Source organism: Sinohyriopsis cumingii, chromosome 17 (genome assembly GCF_028554795.1).
Source record: "Sinohyriopsis cumingii isolate HCF-2022 chromosome 17, ASM2855479v2, whole genome shotgun sequence".
NCBI classification, from domain to species: domain Eukaryota; kingdom Metazoa; phylum Mollusca; class Bivalvia; order Unionida; family Unionidae; genus Sinohyriopsis; species Sinohyriopsis cumingii.
Window position 1 is genome coordinate 24,139,619 of NC_142977.1, and position 18,228 is coordinate 24,157,846.

Genomic DNA, 18,228 nt, shown 5'->3' on the forward strand with positions numbered 1-18,228 from the left:
CACAAATGTCAGTTGATAAACGTCAGTAAACGTCAAGAAATCATACTTACCTGGACCAGGGAGTACCGTGATCAGCTAGGCGGTTTCCCCAGGATGAGGCCTTTCCATTGCACTTCGGTTGGGCTGAAACCTGCGATCACCCCAAATGTGGGTGACTCGGGGTCGTTATTTATTAGTGTGGGGGTCTGCGTTCGCGCTAACCCCTGATAATTCAATTAAAAATAACCAATAATCTCAAGCTTATGACAAAATTAGTCTGGATGTCTCTGATTAGCACGTGCCAATCGATAATGTTATTATTTCTTACACTGCTCTTTCAAGGGGTGGGTACCCCGGGTGGTCTAAATAGCCCACCATTACGGATCGCGGCCATCTCACCTGTCTGCGTGTGTTTGAGTTTCGGATTTGGCCCATGTGGTTATCAGAGAAAGCTTGCCAGTATGTTATCATGGGTCGGGAGTTCTTTCCGTTCAGTTTTCTTCTCCCGGGTTCTTCCTCCACCATTTATATTGCCTGCCATGCATAGCCTATCTTGTGCTGAAAAATGGTATTAAACCCTACAACAAACAACTTTCAAAGAGCCATCTCACAACGAACGTGTGAAATATCTTTGAGTAACAGCGATCCAGCATATTTGTGAGAGAAAGAAAGAAAGAAAGAGAAATAAATGGAAACATGCTTACTGGATTCGACGAAAATCAAGTTTTATTTTCACAGAACTTCTTTGCAGTAGAGAGAGAGAGAGAGAGAGAGAGAGAAACAATATCTTCAAATAACAGGAACAACTTCGTTAATACAGCAAGCTTGTTGTCCTTATCAAAAGCAGTGACAGCTTCATCATAAGTCTCATTGTAGAGATCATCTGCATCACCAGTTACTTCTGTATCAGCAGCACTTTCAACAATCCAAAGCTTCTAGACTCGGAGTACGGCGAAGCGTAGCTGGCCAATCAGTGGCACAAAGATTTCAAATTTAATAAAACAGAGGAAACAAATAGTAGTATTCCTTTGACCTGACAAGTCGATTTGCAGTGGTTCATAGCAAAAGAGGTTGATGCACTGCAACCTCAAATTTATACCTGCATTTTTCATTTATGACACCAAGCGATCTTGCCAGTGCAAACACAATCCCTTTCCCTACGTAACAGTTCGGGAAAGCATTGTGTACTAAACAGCTGGATGTGATTGACCATAGTTCTTGCTAGACGACTATTGCTATTTCACTGTCAATTTGCTGTGAAGTAACTATGGGAGGTCAATGGCTGATATCAGTTTCAAGAACAAGACAAGCCCGAAACGCGGAATTGAAAAATGTATCCATATATTTAATTAAAAAACCATAATAGCTGAAAAATACGCACCGTTGCCTCAAGTTAAGAAATTTGCCAGGGGCCAATATACGAAACTATCCCTTGCCGTCCGAGCAAACCTATATAGCATATATCCACCGTAAAAGAAACTGAAATTGCAAATAAAGGACTATTTGAAGACATTTCAGTTACTTTTGTAATGTTGAAACATAAGCTATAAAGTTATTCGGAATACTAAGACATCAGCAGTACCATGGCCCTGAATCGTTTTAATTTATTTTCATTACTTAGAGGCACACTTCCTACTCCAGACACAAATGTCAGTTGATAAACGTCAGTAAACGTCAAGAAATCATACTTACCTGGACCAGGGAGTACCGTGATCAGCTAGGCGGTTTCCCCAGGATGAGGCCTTTCCATTGCACTTCGGTTGGGCTGAAACCTGCGATCACCCCAAATGTGGGTGACTCGGGGTCGTTATTTATTAGTGTGGGGGTCTGCGTTCGCGCTAACCCCTGATAATTCAATTAAAAATAACCAATAATCTCAAGCTTATGACAAAATTAGTCTGGATGTCTCTGATTAGCACGTGCCAATCGATAATGTTATTATTTCTTACACTGCTCTTTCAAGGGGTGGGTACCCCGGGTGGTCTAAATAGCCCACCATTACGGATCGCGGCCATCTCACCTGTCTGCGTGTGTTTGAGTTTCGGATTTGGCCCATGTGGTTATCAGAGAAAGCTTGCCAGTATGTTATCATGGGTCGGGAGTTCTTTCCGTTCATTTTTCTTCTCCCGGGTTCTTCCTCCACCATTTATATTGCCTGCCATGCATAGCCTATCTTGTGCTGAAAAATGGCATTAAACCCTACAACAAACAACTTTCAAAGAGCCATCTCACAACGAACGTGTGAAATATCTTTGAGTAACAGCGATCCAGCATATTTGTGAGAGAAAGAAAGAAAGAAAGAGAAATAAATGGAAACATGCTTACTGGATTCGACGAAAATCAAGTTTTATTTTCACAGAACTTCTCTGCAGTAGAGAGAGAGAGAGAGAGAGAGAGAGAGAAACAATATCTTCAAATAACAGGAACAACTTCGTTAATACAGCAAGCTTGTTGTCCTTATCAAAAGCAGTGACAGCTTCATCATAAGTCTCATTGTAGAGATCATCTGCATCACCAGTTACTTCTGTATCAGCAGCACTTTCAACAATCCAAAGCTTCTAGACTCGGAGTACGGCGAAGCGTAGCTGGCCAATCAGTGGAACAAAGATTTCATATTTAATAAAACAGAGGAAACAAATAGTAGTATTCCTTTGACCTGACAAGTCGATTTGCAGTGGTTCATAGCAAAAGAGGTTGATGCACTGCAACCTCAAATTTATACCTGCATTTTTCATTTATGACACCAAGCGATCTTGCCAGTGCAAACACAATCCCTTTCCCTACGTAACAGTTCGGGAAAGCATTGTGTACTAAACAGCTGGATGTGATTGACCATAGTTCTTGCTAGACGACTATTGCTATTTCACTGTCAATTTGCTGTGAAGTAACTATGGGAGGTCAATGGCTGATATCAGTTTCAAGAACAAGACAAGCCCGAAACGCGGAATTGAAAAATGTATCCATATATTTAATTAAAAAACCATAATAGCTGAAAAATACGCACCGTTGCCTCAAGTTAAGAAATTTGCCAGGGGCCAATATACGAAACTATCCCCTGCCGTCCGAGCAAACCTATATAGCACATATCCACCGTAAAAGAAACTGAAATTGCAAATAAAGGACTATTTGAAGACATTTCAGTTACTTTTGTAATGTTGAAACATAAGCTATAAAGTTATTCGGAATACTAAGACATCAGCAGTACCATGGCCCTGAATCGTTTTAATTTATTTTCATTACTTAGAGGCACACTTCCTACTCCAGACACAAATGTCAGTTGATAAACGTCAGTAAACGTCAAGAAATCATACTTACCTGGACCAGGGAGTACCGTCATCAGCTAGGCGGTTTCCCCAGGATGAGGCCTTTCCATTGCACTTCGGTTGGGCTGAAACCTGCGATCACCCCAAATGTGGGTGACTCGGGGTCGTTATTTATTAGTGTGGGGGTCTGCGTTCGCGCTAACCCCTGATAATTCAATTAAAAATAACCAATAATCTCAAGCTTATGACAAAATTAGTCTGGATGTCTCTGATTAGCACGTGCCAATCGATAATGTTATTGTTTCTTAAACTGCTCTTTCAAGGGGTGGGTACCCCGGGTGGTCTAAATAGCCCACCATTACGGATCGCGGCCATCTCACCTGTCTGCGTGTGTTTGAGTTTCGGATTTGGCCCATGTGGTTATCAGAGAAAGCTTGCCAGTATGTTATCATGGGTCGGGAGTTCTTTCCGTTCAGTTTTCTTCTCCCGGGTTCTTCCTCCACCATTTATATTGCCTGCCATGCATAGCCTATCTTGTGCTGAAAAATGGTATTAAACCCTACAACAAACAACTTTCAAAGAGCCATCTCACAACGAACGTGTGAAATATCTTTGAGTAACAGCGATCCAGCATATTTGTGAGAGAAAGAAAGAAAGAAAGAGAAATAAATGGAAACATGCTTACTGGATTCGACGAAAAACAAGTTTTATTTTCACAGAACTTCTCTGCAGTAGAGAGAGAGAGAGAGAAAGAGAGAGAGAGAGAGAGAGAGAGAGAGAGAGAGAGAGAGAGAGAGAGAGAGAGAGAGAAAGAAACAATATCTTCAAATAACAGGAACAACTTCGTTAATACAGCAAGCTTGTTGTCCTTATCAAAAGCAGTGACAGCTTCATCATAACTCTCATTGTAGAGATCATCTGCATCACCAGTTACTTCTGTATCAGCAGCACTTTCAACAATCCAAAGCTTCTAGACTCGGAGTACGGCGAAGCGTAGCTTTCCAATCAGTGGAACAAAGATTTCATATTTAATAAAACAGAGGAAACAAATAGTAGTATTCCTTTGACCTGACAAGTCGATTTGCAGTGGTTCATAGCAAAAGAGGTTGATGCACTGCAACCTCAAATTTATACCTGCATTTTTCATTTATGACACCAAGCGATCTTGCCAGTGCAAACACAATCCCTTTCCCTACGTAACAGTTCGGGAAAGCATTGTGTACTAAACAGCTGGATGTGATTGACCATAGTTCTTGCTAGACGACTATTGCTATTTCACTGTCAATTTGCTGTGAAGTAACTATGGGAGGTCAATGGCTGATATCAGTTTCAAGAACAAGACAAGCCCGAAACGCGGAATTGAAAAATGTATCCATATATTTAATTAAAAAACCATAATAGCTGAAAAATACGCACCGTTGCCTCAAGTTAAGAAATTTGCCAGGGGCCAATATACGAAACTATCCCCTGCCGTCCGAGCAAACCTATATAGCACATATCCACCGTAAAAGAAACTGAAATTGCAAATAAAGGACTATTTGAAGACATTTCAGTTACTTTTGTAATGTTGAAACATAAGCTATAAAGTTATTCGGAATACTAAGACATCAGCAGTACCATGGCCCTGAATCGTTTTAATTTATTTTCATTACTTAGAGGCACACTTCCTACTCCAGACACAAATGTCAGTTGATAAACGTCAGTAAACGTCAAGAAATCATACTTACCTGGACCAGGGAGTACCGTGATCAGCTAGGCGGTTTCCCCAGGATGAGGCCTTTCCATTGCACTTCGGTTGGGCTGAAACCTGCGATCACCCCAAATGTGGGTGACTCGGGGTCGTTATTTATTAGTGTGGGGGTCTGCGTTCGCGCTAACCCCTGATAATTCAATTAAAAATAACCAATAATCTCAAGCTTATGACAAAATTAGTCTGGATGTCTCTGATTAGCACGTGCCAATCGATAATGTTATTATTTCTTACACTGCTCTTTCAAGGGGTGGGTACCCCGGGTGGTCTAAATAGCCCACCATTACGGATCGCGGCCATCTCACCTCTCTGCGTGTGTTTGAGTTTCGGATTTGGCCCATGTGGTTATCAGAGAAAGCTTGCCAGTATGTTATCATGGGTCGGGAGTTCTTTCCGTTCAGTTTTCTTCTCCCGGGTTCTTCCTCCACCATTTATATTGCCTGCCATGCATAGCCTATCTTGTGCTGAAAAATGGCATTAAACCCTACAACAAACAACTTTCAAAGAGCCATCTCACAACGAACGTGTGAAATATCTTTGAGTAACAGCGATCCAGCATATTTGTGAGAGAAAGAAAGAAAGAAAGAGAAATAAATGGAAACATGCTTACTGGATTCGACGAAAATCAAGTTTTATTTTCACAGAACTTCTCTGCAGTAGAGAGAGAGAGAGAGAGAGAGAGAGAGAGAAACAATATCTTCAAATAACAGGAACAACTTCGTTAATACAGCAAGCTTGTTGTCCTTATCAAAAGCAGTGACAGCTTCATCATAAGTCTCATTGTAGAGATCATCTGCATCACCAGTTACTTCTGTATCAGCAGCACTTTCAACAATCCAAAGCTTCTAGACTCGGAGTACGGCGAAGCGTAGCTGGCCAATCAGTGGCACAAAGATTTCAAATTTAATAAAACAGAGGAAACAAATAGTAGTATTCCTTTGACCTGACAAGTCGATTTGCAGTGGTTCATAGCAAAAGAGGTTGATGCACTGCAACCACAAATTTATACCTGCATTTTTTCATTTATGACACCAAGCGATCTTGCCAGTGCAAACACAATCCCTTTCCCTACGTAACAGTTCGGGAAAGCATTGTGTACTAAACAGCTGGATGTGATTGACCATAGTTCTTGCTAGACGACTATTGCTATTTCACTGTCGACTTTCTGTGAAGTAACTATGGGAGGTCAATGGCTGATATCAGTTTCAAGAACAAGACAAGCCCGAAACGCGGAATTGAAAAATGTATCCATATATTTAATTAAAAAACCATAATAGCTGAAAAATACGCACCGTTGCCTCAAGTTAAGAAATTTGCCAGGGGCCAATATACGAAACTATCCCCTGCCGTCCGAGCAAACCTATATAGCATATATCCACCGTAAAAGAAACTGAAATTGCAAATAAAGGACTATTTGAAGACATTTCAGTTACTTTTGTAATGTTGAAACATAAGCTATAAAGTTATTCGGAATACTAAGACATCAGCAGTACCATGGCCCTGAATCGTTTTAATTTATTTTCATTACTTAGAGGCACACTTCCTACTCCAGACACAAATGTCAGTTGATAAACGTCAGTAAACGTCAAGAAATCATACTTACCTGGACCAGGGAGTACCGTGATCAGCTAGGCGGTTTCCCCAGGATGAGGCCTTTCCATTGCACTTCGGTTGGGCTGAAACCTGCGATCACCCCAAATGTGGGTGACTCGGGGTCGTTATTTATTAGTGTGGGGGTCTGCGTTCGCGCTAACCCCTGATAATTCAATTAAAAATAACCAATAATCTCAAGCTTATGACAAAATTAGTCTGGATGTCTCTGATTAGCACGTGCCAATCGATAATGTTATTATTTCTTACACTGCTCTTTCAAGGGGTGGGTACCCCGGGTGGTCTAAATAGCCCACCATTACGGATCGCGGCCATCTCACCTGTCTGCGTGTGTTTGAGTTTCGGATTTGGCCCATGTGGTTATCAGAGAAAGCTTGCCAGTATGTTATCATGGGTCGGGAGTTCTTTCCGTTCATTTTTCTTCTCCCGGGTTCTTCCTCCACCATTTATATTGCCTGCCATGCATAGCCTATCTTGTGCTGAAAAATGGCATTAAACCCTACAACAAACACCTTTCAAAGAGCCATCTCACAACGAACGTGTGAAATATCTTTGAGTAACAGCGATCCAGCATATTTGTGAGAGAAAGAAAGAAAGAAAGAGAAATAAATGGAAACATGCTTACTGGATTCGACGAAAATCAAGTTTTATTTTCACAGAACTTCTGTGCAGTAGAGAGAGAGAGAGAGAGAGAGAGAGAGAGAAACAATATCTTCAAATAACAGGAACAACTTCGTTAATACAGCAAGCTTGTTGTCCTTATCAAAAGCAGTGACAGCTTCATCATAAGTCTCATTGTAGAGATCATCTGCATCACCAGTTACTTCTGTATCAGCAGCACTTTCAACAATCCAAAGCTTCTAGACTCGGAGTACGGCGAAGCGTAGCTGGCCAATCAGTGGCACAAAGATTTCAAATTTAATAAAACAGAGGAAACAAATAGTAGTATTCCTTTGACCTGACAAGTCGATTTGCAGTGGTTCATAGCAAAAGAGGTTGATGCACTGCAACCTCAAATTTATACCTGCATTTTTCATTTATGACACCAAGCGATCTTGCCAGTGCAAACACAATCCCTTTCCCTACGTAACAGTTCGGGAAAGCATTGTGTACTAAACAGCTGGATGTGATTGACCATAGTTCTTGCTAGACGACTATTGCTATTTCACTGTCAATTTGCTGTGAAGTAACTATGGGAGGTCAATGGCTGATATCAGTTTCAAGAACAAGACAAGCCCGAAACGCGGAATTGAAAAATGTATCCATATATTTAATTAAAAAACCATAATAGCTGAAAAATACGCACCGTTGCCTCAAGTTAAGAAATTTGCCAGGGGCCAATATACGAAACTATCCCCTGCCGTCCGAGCAAACCTATATAGCATATATCCACCGTAAAAGAAACTGAAATTGCAAATAAAGGACTATTTGAAGACATTTCAGTTACTTTTGTAATGTTGAAACATAAGCTATAAAGTTATTCGGAATACTAAGACATCAGCAGTACCATGGCCCTGAATCGTTTTAATTTATTTTCATTACTTAGAGGCACACTTCCTACTCCAGACACAAATGTCAGTTGATAAACGTCAGTAAACGTCAAGAAATCATACTTACCTGGACCAGGGAGTACCGTGATCAGCTAGGCGGTTTCCCCAGGATGAGGCCTTTCCATTGCACTTCGGTTGGGCTGAAACCTGCGATCACCCCAAATGTGGGTGACTCGGGGTCGTTATTTATTAGTGTGGGGGTCTGCGTTCGCGCTAACCCCTGATAATTCAATTAAAAATAACCAATAATCTCAAGCTTATGACAAAATTAGTCTGGATGTCTCTGATTAGCACGTGCCAATCGATAATGTTATTATTTCTTACACTGCTCTTTCAAGGGGTGGGTACCCCGGGTGGTCTAAATAGCCCACCATTACGGATCGCGGCCATCTCACCTATCTGCGTGTGTTTGAGTTTCGGATTTGGCCCATGTGGTTATCAGAGAAAGCTTGCCAGTATGTTATCATGGGTCGGGAGTTCTTTCCGTTCAGTTTTCTTCTCCCGGGTTCTTCCTCCACCATTTATATTGCCTGCCATGCATAGCCTATCTTGTGCTGAAAAATGGTATTAAACCCTACAACAAACAACTTTCAAAGAGCCATCTCACAACGAACGTGTGAAATATCTTTGAGTAACAGCGATCCAGCATATTTGTGAGAGAAAGAAAGAAAGAAAGAGAAATAAATGGAAACATGCTTACTGGATTCGACGAAAAACAAGTTTTATTTTCACAGAACTTCTCTGCAGTAGAGAGAGAGAGAGAGAAAGAGAGAGAGAGAGAGAGAGAGAGAGAGAGAGAGAAACAATATCTTCAAATAACAGGAACAACTTCGTTAATACAGCAAGCTTGTTGTCCTTATCAAAAGCAGTGACAGCTTCATCATAAGTCTCATTGTAGAGATCATCTGCATCACCAGTTACTTCTGTATCAGCAGCACTTTCAACAATCCAAAGCTTCTAGACTCGGAGTACGGCGAAGCGTAGCTGGCCAATCAGTGGAACAAAGATTTCATATTTAATAAAACAGAGGAAACAAATAGTAGTATTCCTTTGACCTGACAAGTCGATTTGCAGTGGTTCATAGCAAAAGAGGTTGATGCACTGCAACCTCAAATTTATACCTGCATTTTTCATTTATGACACCAAGCGATCTTGCCAGTGCAAACACAATCCCTTTCCCTACGTAACAGTTCGGGAAAGCATTGTGTACTAAACAGCTGGATGTGATTGACCATAGTTCTTGCTAGACGACTATTGCTATTTCACTGTCAATTTGCTGTGAAGTAACTATGGGAGGTCAATGGCTGATATCAGTTTCAAGAACAAGACAAGCCCGAAACGCGGAATTGAAAAATGTATCCATATATTTAATTAAAAAACCATAATAGCTGAAAAATACGCACCGTTGCCTCAAGTTAAGAAATTTGCCAGGGGCCAATATACGAAACTATCCCCTGCCGTCCGAGCAAACCTATATAGCACATATCCACCGTAAAAGAAACTGAAATTGCAAATAAAGGACTATTTGAAGACATTTCAGTTACTTTTGTAATGTTGAAACATAAGCTATAAAGTTATTCGGAACACTAAGACATCAGCAGTACCATGGCCCTGAATCGTTTTAATTTATTTTCATTACTTAGAGGCACACTTCCTACTCCAGACACAAATGTCAGTTGATAAACGTCAGTAAACGTCAAGAAATCATACTTACCTGGACCAGGGAGTACCGTGATCAGCTAGGCGGTTTCCCCAGGATGAGGCCTTTCCATTGCACTTCGGTTGGGCTGAAACCTGCGATCACCCCAAATGTGGGTGACTCGGGGTCGTTATTTATTAGTGTGGGGGTCTGCGTTCGCGCTAACCCCTGATAATTCAATTAAAAATAACCAATAATCTCAAGCTTATGACAAAATTAGTCTGGATGTCTCTGATTAGCACGTGCCAATCGATAATGTTATTATTTCTTACACTGCTCTTTCAAAGGGTGGGTACCCCGGGTGGTCTAAATAGCCCACCATTACGGATCGCGGCCATCTCACCTGTCTGCGTGTGTTTGAGTTTCGGATTTGGCCCATGTGGTTATCAGAGAAAGCTTGCCAGTATGTTATCATGGGTCGGGAGTTCTTTCCGTTCATTTTTCTTCTCCCGGGTTCTTCCTCCACCATTTATATTGCCTGCCATGCATAGCCTATCTTGTGCTGAAAAATGGCATTAAACCCTACAACAAACAACTTTCAAAGAGCCATCTCACAACGAACGTGTGAAATATCTTTGAGTAACAGCGATCCAGCATATTTGTGAGAGAAAGAAAGAAAGAAAGAGAAATAAATGGAAACATGCTTACTGGATTCGACGAAAATCAAGTTTTATTTTCACAGAACTTCTTTGCAGTAGAGAGAGAGAGAGAGAGAGAGAGAGAAACAATATCTTCAAATAACAGGAACAACTTCGTTAATACAGCAAGCTTGTTGTCCTTATCAAAAGCAGTGACAGCTTCATCATAAGTCGCATTGTAGAGATCATCTGCATCACCAGTTACTTCTGTATCAGCAGCACTTTCAACAATCCAAAGCTTCTAGACTCGGAGTACGGCGAAGCGTAGCTGGCCAATCAGTGGCACAAAGATTTCAAATTTAATAAAACAGAGGAAACAAATAGTAGTATTCCTTTGACCTGACAAGTCGATTTGCAGTGGTTCATAGCAAAAGAGGTTGATGCACTGCAACCTCAAATTTATACCTGCATTTTTCATTTATGACACCAAGCGATCTTGCCAGTGCAAACACAATCCCTTTCCCTACGTAACAGTTCGGGAAAGCATTGTGTACTAAACAGCTGGATGTGATTGACCATAGTTCTTGCTAGACGACTATTGCTATTTCACTGTCAATTTGCTGTGAAGTAACTATGGGAGGTCAATGGCTGATATCAGTTTCAAGAACAAGACAAGCCCGAAACGCGGAATTGAAAAATGTATCCATATATTTAATTAAAAAACCATAATAGCTGAAAAATACGCACCGTTGCCTCAAGTTAAGAAATTTGCCAGGGGCCAATATACGAAACTATCCCTTGCCGTCCGAGCAAACCTATATAGCATATATCCACCGTAAAAGAAACTGAAATTGCAAATAAAGGACTATTTGAAGACATTTCAGTTACTTTTGTAATGTTGAAACATAAGCTATAAAGTTATTCGGAATACTAAGACATCAGCAGTACCATGGCCCTGAATCGTTTTAATTTATTTTCATTACTTAGAGGCACACTTCCTACTCCAGACACAAATGTCAGTTGATAAACGTCAGTAAACGTCAAGAAATCATACTTACCTGGACCAGGGAGTACCGTGATCAGCTAGGCGGTTTCCCCAGGATGAGGCCTTTCCATTGCACTTCGGTTGGGCTGAAACCTGCGATCACCCCAAATGTGGGTGACTCGGGGTCGTTATTTATTAGTGTGGGGGTCTGCGTTCGCGCTAACCCCTGATAATTCAATTAAAAATAACCAATAATCTCAAGCTTATGACAAAATTAGTCTGGATGTCTCTGATTAGCACGTGCCAATCGATAATGTTATTATTTCTTACACTGCTCTTTCAAGGGGTGGGTACCCCGGGTGGTCTAAATAGCCCACCATTACGGATCGCGGCCATCTCACCTGTCTGCGTGTGTTTGAGTTTCGGATTTGGCCCATGTGGTTATCAGAGAAAGCTTGCCAGTATGTTATCATGGGTCGGGAGTTCTTTCCGTTCATTTTTCTTCTCCCGGGTTCTTCCTCCACCATTTATATTGCCTGCCATGCATAGCCTATCTTGTGCTGAAAAATGGCATTAAACCCTACAACAAACAACTTTCAAAGAGCCATCTCACAACGAACGTGTGAAATATCTTTGAGTAACAGCGATCCAGCATATTTGTGAGAGAAAGAAAGAAAGAAAGAGAAATAAATGGAAACATGCTTACTGGATTCGACGAAAATCAAGTTTTATTTTCACAGAACTTCTCTGCAGTAGAGAGAGAGAGAGAGAGAGAGAGAGAGAGAAACAATATCTTCAAATAACAGGAACAACTTCGTTAATACAGCAAGCTTGTTGTCCTTATCAAAAGCAGTGACAGCTTCATCATAAGTCTCATTGTAGAGATCATCTGCATCACCAGTTACTTCTGTATCAGCAGCACTTTCAACAATCCAAAGCTTCTAGACTCGGAGTACGGCGAAGCGTAGCTGGCCAATCAGTGGAACAAAGATTTCATATTTAATAAAACAGAGGAAACAAATAGTAGTATTCCTTTGACCTGACAAGTCGATTTGCAGTGGTTCATAGCAAAAGAGGTTGATGCACTGCAACCTCAAATTTATACCTGCATTTTTCATTTATGACACCAAGCGATCTTGCCAGTGCAAACACAATCCCTTTCCCTACGTAACAGTTCGGGAAAGCATTGTGTACTAAACAGCTGGATGTGATTGACCATAGTTCTTGCTAGACGACTATTGCTATTTCACTGTCAATTTGCTGTGAAGTAACTATGGGAGGTCAATGGCTGATATCAGTTTCAAGAACAAGACAAGCCCGAAACGCGGAATTGAAAAATGTATCCATATATTTAATTAAAAAACCATAATAGCTGAAAAATACGCACCGTTGCCTCAAGTTAAGAAATTTGCCAGGGGCCAATATACGAAACTATCCCCTGCCGTCCGAGCAAACCTATATAGCACATATCCACCGTAAAAGAAACTGAAATTGCAAATAAAGGACTATTTGAAGACATTTCAGTTACTTTTGTAATGTTGAAACATAAGCTATAAAGTTATTCGGAATACTAAGACATCAGCAGTACCATGGCCCTGAATCGTTTTAATTTATTTTCATTACTTAGAGGCACACTTCCTACTCCAGACACAAATGTCAGTTGATAAACGTCAGTAAACGTCAAGAAATCATACTTACCTGGACCAGGGAGTACCGTCATCAGCTAGGCGGTTTCCCCAGGATGAGGCCTTTCCATTGCACTTCGGTTGGGCTGAAACCTGCGATCACCCCAAATGTGGGTGACTCGGGGTCGTTATTTATTAGTGTGGGGGTCTGCGTTCGCGCTAACCCCTGATAATTCAATTAAAAATAACCAATAATCTCAAGCTTATGACAAAATTAGTCTGGATGTCTCTGATTAGCACGTGCCAATCGATAATGTTATTATTTCTTAAACTGCTCTTTCAAGGGGTGGGTACCCCGGGTGGTCTAAATAGCCCACCATTACGGATCGCGGCCATCTCACCTGTCTGCGTGTGTTTGAGTTTCGGATTTGGCCCATGTGGTTATCAGAGAAAGCTTGCCAGTATGTTATCATGGGTCGGGAGTTCTTTCCGTTCAGTTTTCTTCTCCCGGGTTCTTCCTCCACCATTTATATTGCCTGCCATGCATAGCCTATCTTGTGCTGAAAAATGGTATTAAACCCTACAACAAACAACTTTCAAAGAGCCATCTCACAACGAACGTGTGAAATATCTTTGAGTAACAGCGATCCAGCATATTTGTGAGAGAAAGAAAGAAAGAAAGAGAAATAAATGGAAACATGCTTACTGGATTCGACGAAAAACAAGTTTTATTTTCACAGAACTTCTCTGCAGTAGAGAGAGAGAGAGAGAAAGAGAGAGAGAGAGAGAGAGAGAGAGAGAGAGAGAGAGAAAGAAACAATATCTTCAAATAACAGGAACAACTTCGTTAATACAGCAAGCTTGTTGTCCTTATCAAAAGCAGTGACAGCTTCATCATAAGTCTCATTGTAGAGATCATCTGCATCACCAGTTACTTCTGTATCAGCAGCACTTTCAACAATCCAAAGCTTCTAGACTCGGAGTACGGCGAAGCGTAGCTTTCCAATCAGTGGAACAAAGATTTCATATTTAATAAAACAGAGGAAACAAATAGTAGTATTCCTTTGACCTGACAAGTCGATTTGCAGTGGTTCATAGCAAAAGAGGTTGATGCACTGCAACCTCAAATTTATACCTGCATTTTTCATTTATGACACCAAGCGATCTTGCCAGTGCAAACACAATCCCTTTCCCTACGTAACAGTTCGGGAAAGCATTGTGTACTAAACAGCTGGATGTGATTGACCATAGTTCTTGCTAGACGACTATTGCTATTTCACTGTCAATTTGCTGTGAAGTAACTATGGGAGGTCAATGGCTGATATCAGTTTCAAGAACAAGACAAGCCCGAAACGCGGAATTGAAAAATGTATCCATATATTTAATTAAAAAACCATAATAGCTGAAAAATACGCACCGTTGCCTCAAGTTAAGAAATTTGCCAGGGGCCAATATACGAAACTATCCCCTGCCGTCCGAGCAAACCTATATAGCACATATCCACCGTAAAAGAAACTGAAATTGCAAATAAAGGACTATTTGAAGACATTTCAGTTACTTTTGTAATGTTGAAACATAAGCTATAAAGTTATTCGGAATACTAAGACATCAGCAGTACCATGGCCCTGAATCGTTTTAATTTATTTTCATTACTTAGAGGCACACTTCCTACTCCAGACACAAATGTCAGTTGATAAACGTCAGTAAACGTCAAGAAATCATACTTACCTGGACCAGGGAGTACCGTGATCAGCTAGGCGGTTTCCCCAGGATGAGGCCTTTCCATTGCACTTCGGTTGGGCTGAAACCTGCGATCACCCCAAATGTGGGTGACTCGGGGTCGTTATTTATTAGTGTGGGGGTCTGCGTTCGCGCTAACCCCTGATAATTCAATTAAAAATAACCAATAATCTCAAGCTTATGACAAAATTAGTCTGGATGTCTCTGATTAGCACGTGCCAATCGATAATGTTATTATTTCTTACACTGCTCTTTCAAGGGGTGGGTACCCCGGGTGGTCTAAATAGCCCACCATTACGGATCGCGGCCATCTCACCTGTCTGCGTGTGTTTGAGTTTCGGATTTGGCCCATGTGGTTATCAGAGAAAGCTTGCCAGTATGTTATCATGGGTCGGGAGTTCTTTCCGTTCATTTTTCTTCTCCCGGGTTCTTCCTCCACCATTTATATTGCCTGCCATGCATAGCCTATCTTGTGCTGAAAAATGGCATTAAACCCTACAACAAACAACTTTCAAAGAGCCATCTCACAACGAACGTGTGAAATATCTTTGAGTAACAGCGATCCAGCATATTTGTGAGAGAAAGAAAGAAAGAAAGAGAAATAAATGGAAACATGCTTACTGGATTCGACGAAAATCAAGTTTTATTTTCACAGAACTTCTCTGCAGTAGAGAGAGAGAGAGAGAGAGAGAGAGAGAAACAATATCTTCAAATAACAGGAACAACTTCGTTAATACAGCAAGCTTGTTGTCCTTATCAAAAGCAGTGACAGCTTCATCATAAGTCTCATTGTAGAGATCATCTGCATCACCAGTTACTTCTGTATCAGCAGCACTTTCAACAATCCAAAGCTTCTAGACTCGGAGTACGGCGAAGCGTAGCTGGCCAATCAGTGGCACAAAGATTTCAAATTTAATAAAACAGAGGAAACAAATAGTAGTATTCCTTTGACCTGACAAGTCGATTTGCAGTGGTTCATAGCAAAAGAGGTTGATGCACTGCAACCTCAAATTTATACCTGCATTTTTCATTTATGACACCAAGCGATCTTGCCAGTGCAAACACAATCCCTTTCCCTACGTAACAGTTCGGGAAAGCATTGTGTACTAAACAGCTGGATGTGATTGACCATAGTTCTTGCTAGACGACTATTGCTATTTCACTGTCAATTTGCTGTGAAGTAACTATGGGAGGTCAATGGCTGATATCAGTTTCAAGAACAAGACAAGCCCGAAACGCGGAATTGAAAAATGTATCCATATATTTAATTAAAAAACCATAATAGCTGAAAAATACGCACCGTTGCCTCAAGTTAAGAAATTTGCCAGGGGCCAATATACGAAACTATCCCCTGCCGTCCGAGCAAACCTATATAGCATATATCCACCGTAAAAGAAACTGAAATTGCAAATAAAGGACTATTTGAAGACATTTCAGTTACTTTTGTAATGTTGAAACATAAGCTATAAAGTTATTCGGAATACTAAGACATCAGCAGTACCATGGCCCTGAATCGTTTTAATTTATTTTCATTACTTAGAGGCACACTTCCTACTCCAGACACAAATGTCAGTTGATAAACGTCAGTAAACGTCAAGAAATCATACTTACCTGGACCAGGGAGTACCGTGATCAGCTAGGCGGTTTCCCCAGGATGAGGCCTTTCCATTGCACTTCGGTTGGGCTGAAACCAGCGATCACCCCAAATGTGGGTGACTCGGGGTCGTTATTTATTAGTGTGGGGGTCTGCGTTCGCGCTAACCCCTGATAATTCAATTAAAAATAACCAATAATCTCAAGCTTATGACAAAATTAGTCTGGATGTCTCTGATTAGCACGTGCCAATCGATAATGTTATTATTTCTTACACTGCTCTTTCAAGGGGTGGGTACCCCGGGTGGTCTAAATAGCCCACCATTACGGATCGCGGCCATCTCACCTGTCTGCGTGTGTTTGAGTTTCGGATTTGGCCCATGTGGTTATCAGAGAAAGCTTGCCAGTATGTTATCATGGGTCGGGAGTTCTTTCCGTTCAGTTTTCTTCTCCCGGGTTCTTCCTCCACCATTTATATTGCCTGCCATGCATAGCCTATCTTGTGCTGAAAAATGGCATTAAACCCTACAACAAACAACTTTCAAAGAGCCATCTCACAACGAACGTGTGAAATATCTTTGAGTAACAGCGATCCAGCATATTTATGAGAGAAAGAAAGAAAGAAAGAGAAATAAATGGAAACATGCTTACTGGATTCGACGAAAAACAAGTTTTATTTTCACAGAACTTCTCTGCAGTAGAGAGAGAGAGAGAGAGAGAGAGAGAGAAACAATATCTTCAAATAACAGGAACAACTTCGTTAATACAGCAAGCTTGTTGTCCTTATCAAAAGCAGTGACAGCTTCATCATAAGTCTCATTGTAGAGATCATCTGCATCACCAGTTACTTCTGTATCAGCAGCACTTTCAACAATCCAAAGCTTCTAGACTCGGAGTACGGCGAAGCGTAGCTGGCCAATCAGTGGAACAAAGATTTCATATTTAATAAAACAGAGGAAACAAATAGTAGTATTCCTTTGACCTGACAAGTCGATTTGCAGTGGTTCATAGCAAAAGAGGTTGATGCACTGCAACCTCAAATTTATACCTGCATTTTTCATTTATGACACCAAGCGATCTTGCCAGTGCAAACACAATCCCTTTCCCTACGTAACAGTTCGGGAAAGCATTGTGTACTAAACAGCTGGATGTGATTGACCATAGTTCTTGCTAGACGACTATTGCTATTTCACTGTCAATTTGCTGTGAAGTAACTATGGGAGGTCAATGGCTGATATCAGTTTCAAGAACAAGACAAGCCCGAAACGCGGAATTGAAAAATGTATCCATATATTTAATTAAAAAACCATAATAGCTGAAAAATACGCACCGTTGCCTCAAGTTAAGAAATTTGCCAGGGGCCAATATACGAAACTATCCCCTGCCGTCCGAGCAAACCTATATAGCACATATCCACCGTAAAAGAAACTGAAATTGCAAATAAAGGACTATTTGAAGACATTTCAGTTACTTTTGTAATGTTGAAACATAAGCTATAAAGTTATTCGGAATACTAAGACATCAGCAGTACCATGGCCCTGAATCGTTTTAATTTATTTTCATTACTTAGAGGCACACTTCCTACTCCAGACACAAATGTCAGTTGATAAACGTCAGTAAACGTCAAGAAATCATACTTACCTGGACCAGGGAGTACCGTCATCAGCTAGGCGGTTTCCCCAGGATGAGGCCTTTCCATTGCACTTCGGTTGGGCTGAAACCTGCGATCACCCCAAATGTGGGTGACTCGGGGTCGTTATTTATTAGTGTGGGGGTCTGCGTTCGCGCTAACCCCTGATAATTCAATTAAAAATAACCAATAATCTCAAGCTTATGACAAAATTAGTCTGGATGT

General features: G+C 41.0%; 12 non-coding genes across 12 annotated transcripts; all 12 read left to right on the forward strand.

Moving 5' to 3' along the window:
• Positions 1-42: 42 nt before the first annotated feature.
• LOC149778045 (U1 spliceosomal RNA) lies at positions 43-206 on the forward strand. Its single transcript, XR_016415746.1, has one exon. It is a non-coding gene; the product is annotated as a U1 spliceosomal RNA (small nuclear RNA).
• Positions 207-1,663: 1,457 nt separating this feature from the next.
• LOC149778046 (U1 spliceosomal RNA) lies at positions 1,664-1,827 on the forward strand. The gene has a single exon (XR_016415747.1). It is a non-coding gene; the product is annotated as a U1 spliceosomal RNA (small nuclear RNA).
• Positions 1,828-3,286: 1,459 nt separating this feature from the next.
• On the forward strand, positions 3,287-3,450 carry LOC149778047 (U1 spliceosomal RNA). The gene has a single exon (XR_016415940.1). It is a non-coding gene; the product is annotated as a U1 spliceosomal RNA (small nuclear RNA).
• A 1,511-nt stretch (positions 3,451-4,961) lies between these two features.
• On the forward strand, positions 4,962-5,125 carry LOC149778048 (U1 spliceosomal RNA). Its single transcript, XR_016415748.1, has one exon. It is a non-coding gene; the product is annotated as a U1 spliceosomal RNA (small nuclear RNA).
• A 1,462-nt stretch (positions 5,126-6,587) lies between these two features.
• LOC149778049 (U1 spliceosomal RNA) lies at positions 6,588-6,751 on the forward strand. The gene has a single exon (XR_016415749.1). It is a non-coding gene; the product is annotated as a U1 spliceosomal RNA (small nuclear RNA).
• A 1,461-nt stretch (positions 6,752-8,212) lies between these two features.
• LOC149778050 (U1 spliceosomal RNA) lies at positions 8,213-8,376 on the forward strand. Its single transcript, XR_016415750.1, has one exon. It is a non-coding gene; the product is annotated as a U1 spliceosomal RNA (small nuclear RNA).
• Positions 8,377-9,859: 1,483 nt separating this feature from the next.
• LOC149778051 (U1 spliceosomal RNA) lies at positions 9,860-10,023 on the forward strand. Its single transcript, XR_016415751.1, has one exon. It is a non-coding gene; the product is annotated as a U1 spliceosomal RNA (small nuclear RNA).
• A 1,457-nt stretch (positions 10,024-11,480) lies between these two features.
• Positions 11,481-11,644, forward strand: LOC149778052 (U1 spliceosomal RNA). The gene has a single exon (XR_016415752.1). It is a non-coding gene; the product is annotated as a U1 spliceosomal RNA (small nuclear RNA).
• Positions 11,645-13,105: 1,461 nt separating this feature from the next.
• On the forward strand, positions 13,106-13,269 carry LOC149778053 (U1 spliceosomal RNA). Its single transcript, XR_016415941.1, has one exon. It is a non-coding gene; the product is annotated as a U1 spliceosomal RNA (small nuclear RNA).
• Positions 13,270-14,760: 1,491 nt separating this feature from the next.
• LOC149778054 (U1 spliceosomal RNA) lies at positions 14,761-14,924 on the forward strand. The gene has a single exon (XR_016415754.1). It is a non-coding gene; the product is annotated as a U1 spliceosomal RNA (small nuclear RNA).
• Positions 14,925-16,383: 1,459 nt separating this feature from the next.
• Positions 16,384-16,547, forward strand: LOC149778055 (U1 spliceosomal RNA). Its single transcript, XR_016415923.1, has one exon. It is a non-coding gene; the product is annotated as a U1 spliceosomal RNA (small nuclear RNA).
• A 1,459-nt stretch (positions 16,548-18,006) lies between these two features.
• LOC149778056 (U1 spliceosomal RNA) lies at positions 18,007-18,170 on the forward strand. Its single transcript, XR_016415942.1, has one exon. It is a non-coding gene; the product is annotated as a U1 spliceosomal RNA (small nuclear RNA).
• The last annotated feature ends 58 nt before the right edge of the window (positions 18,171-18,228 follow it).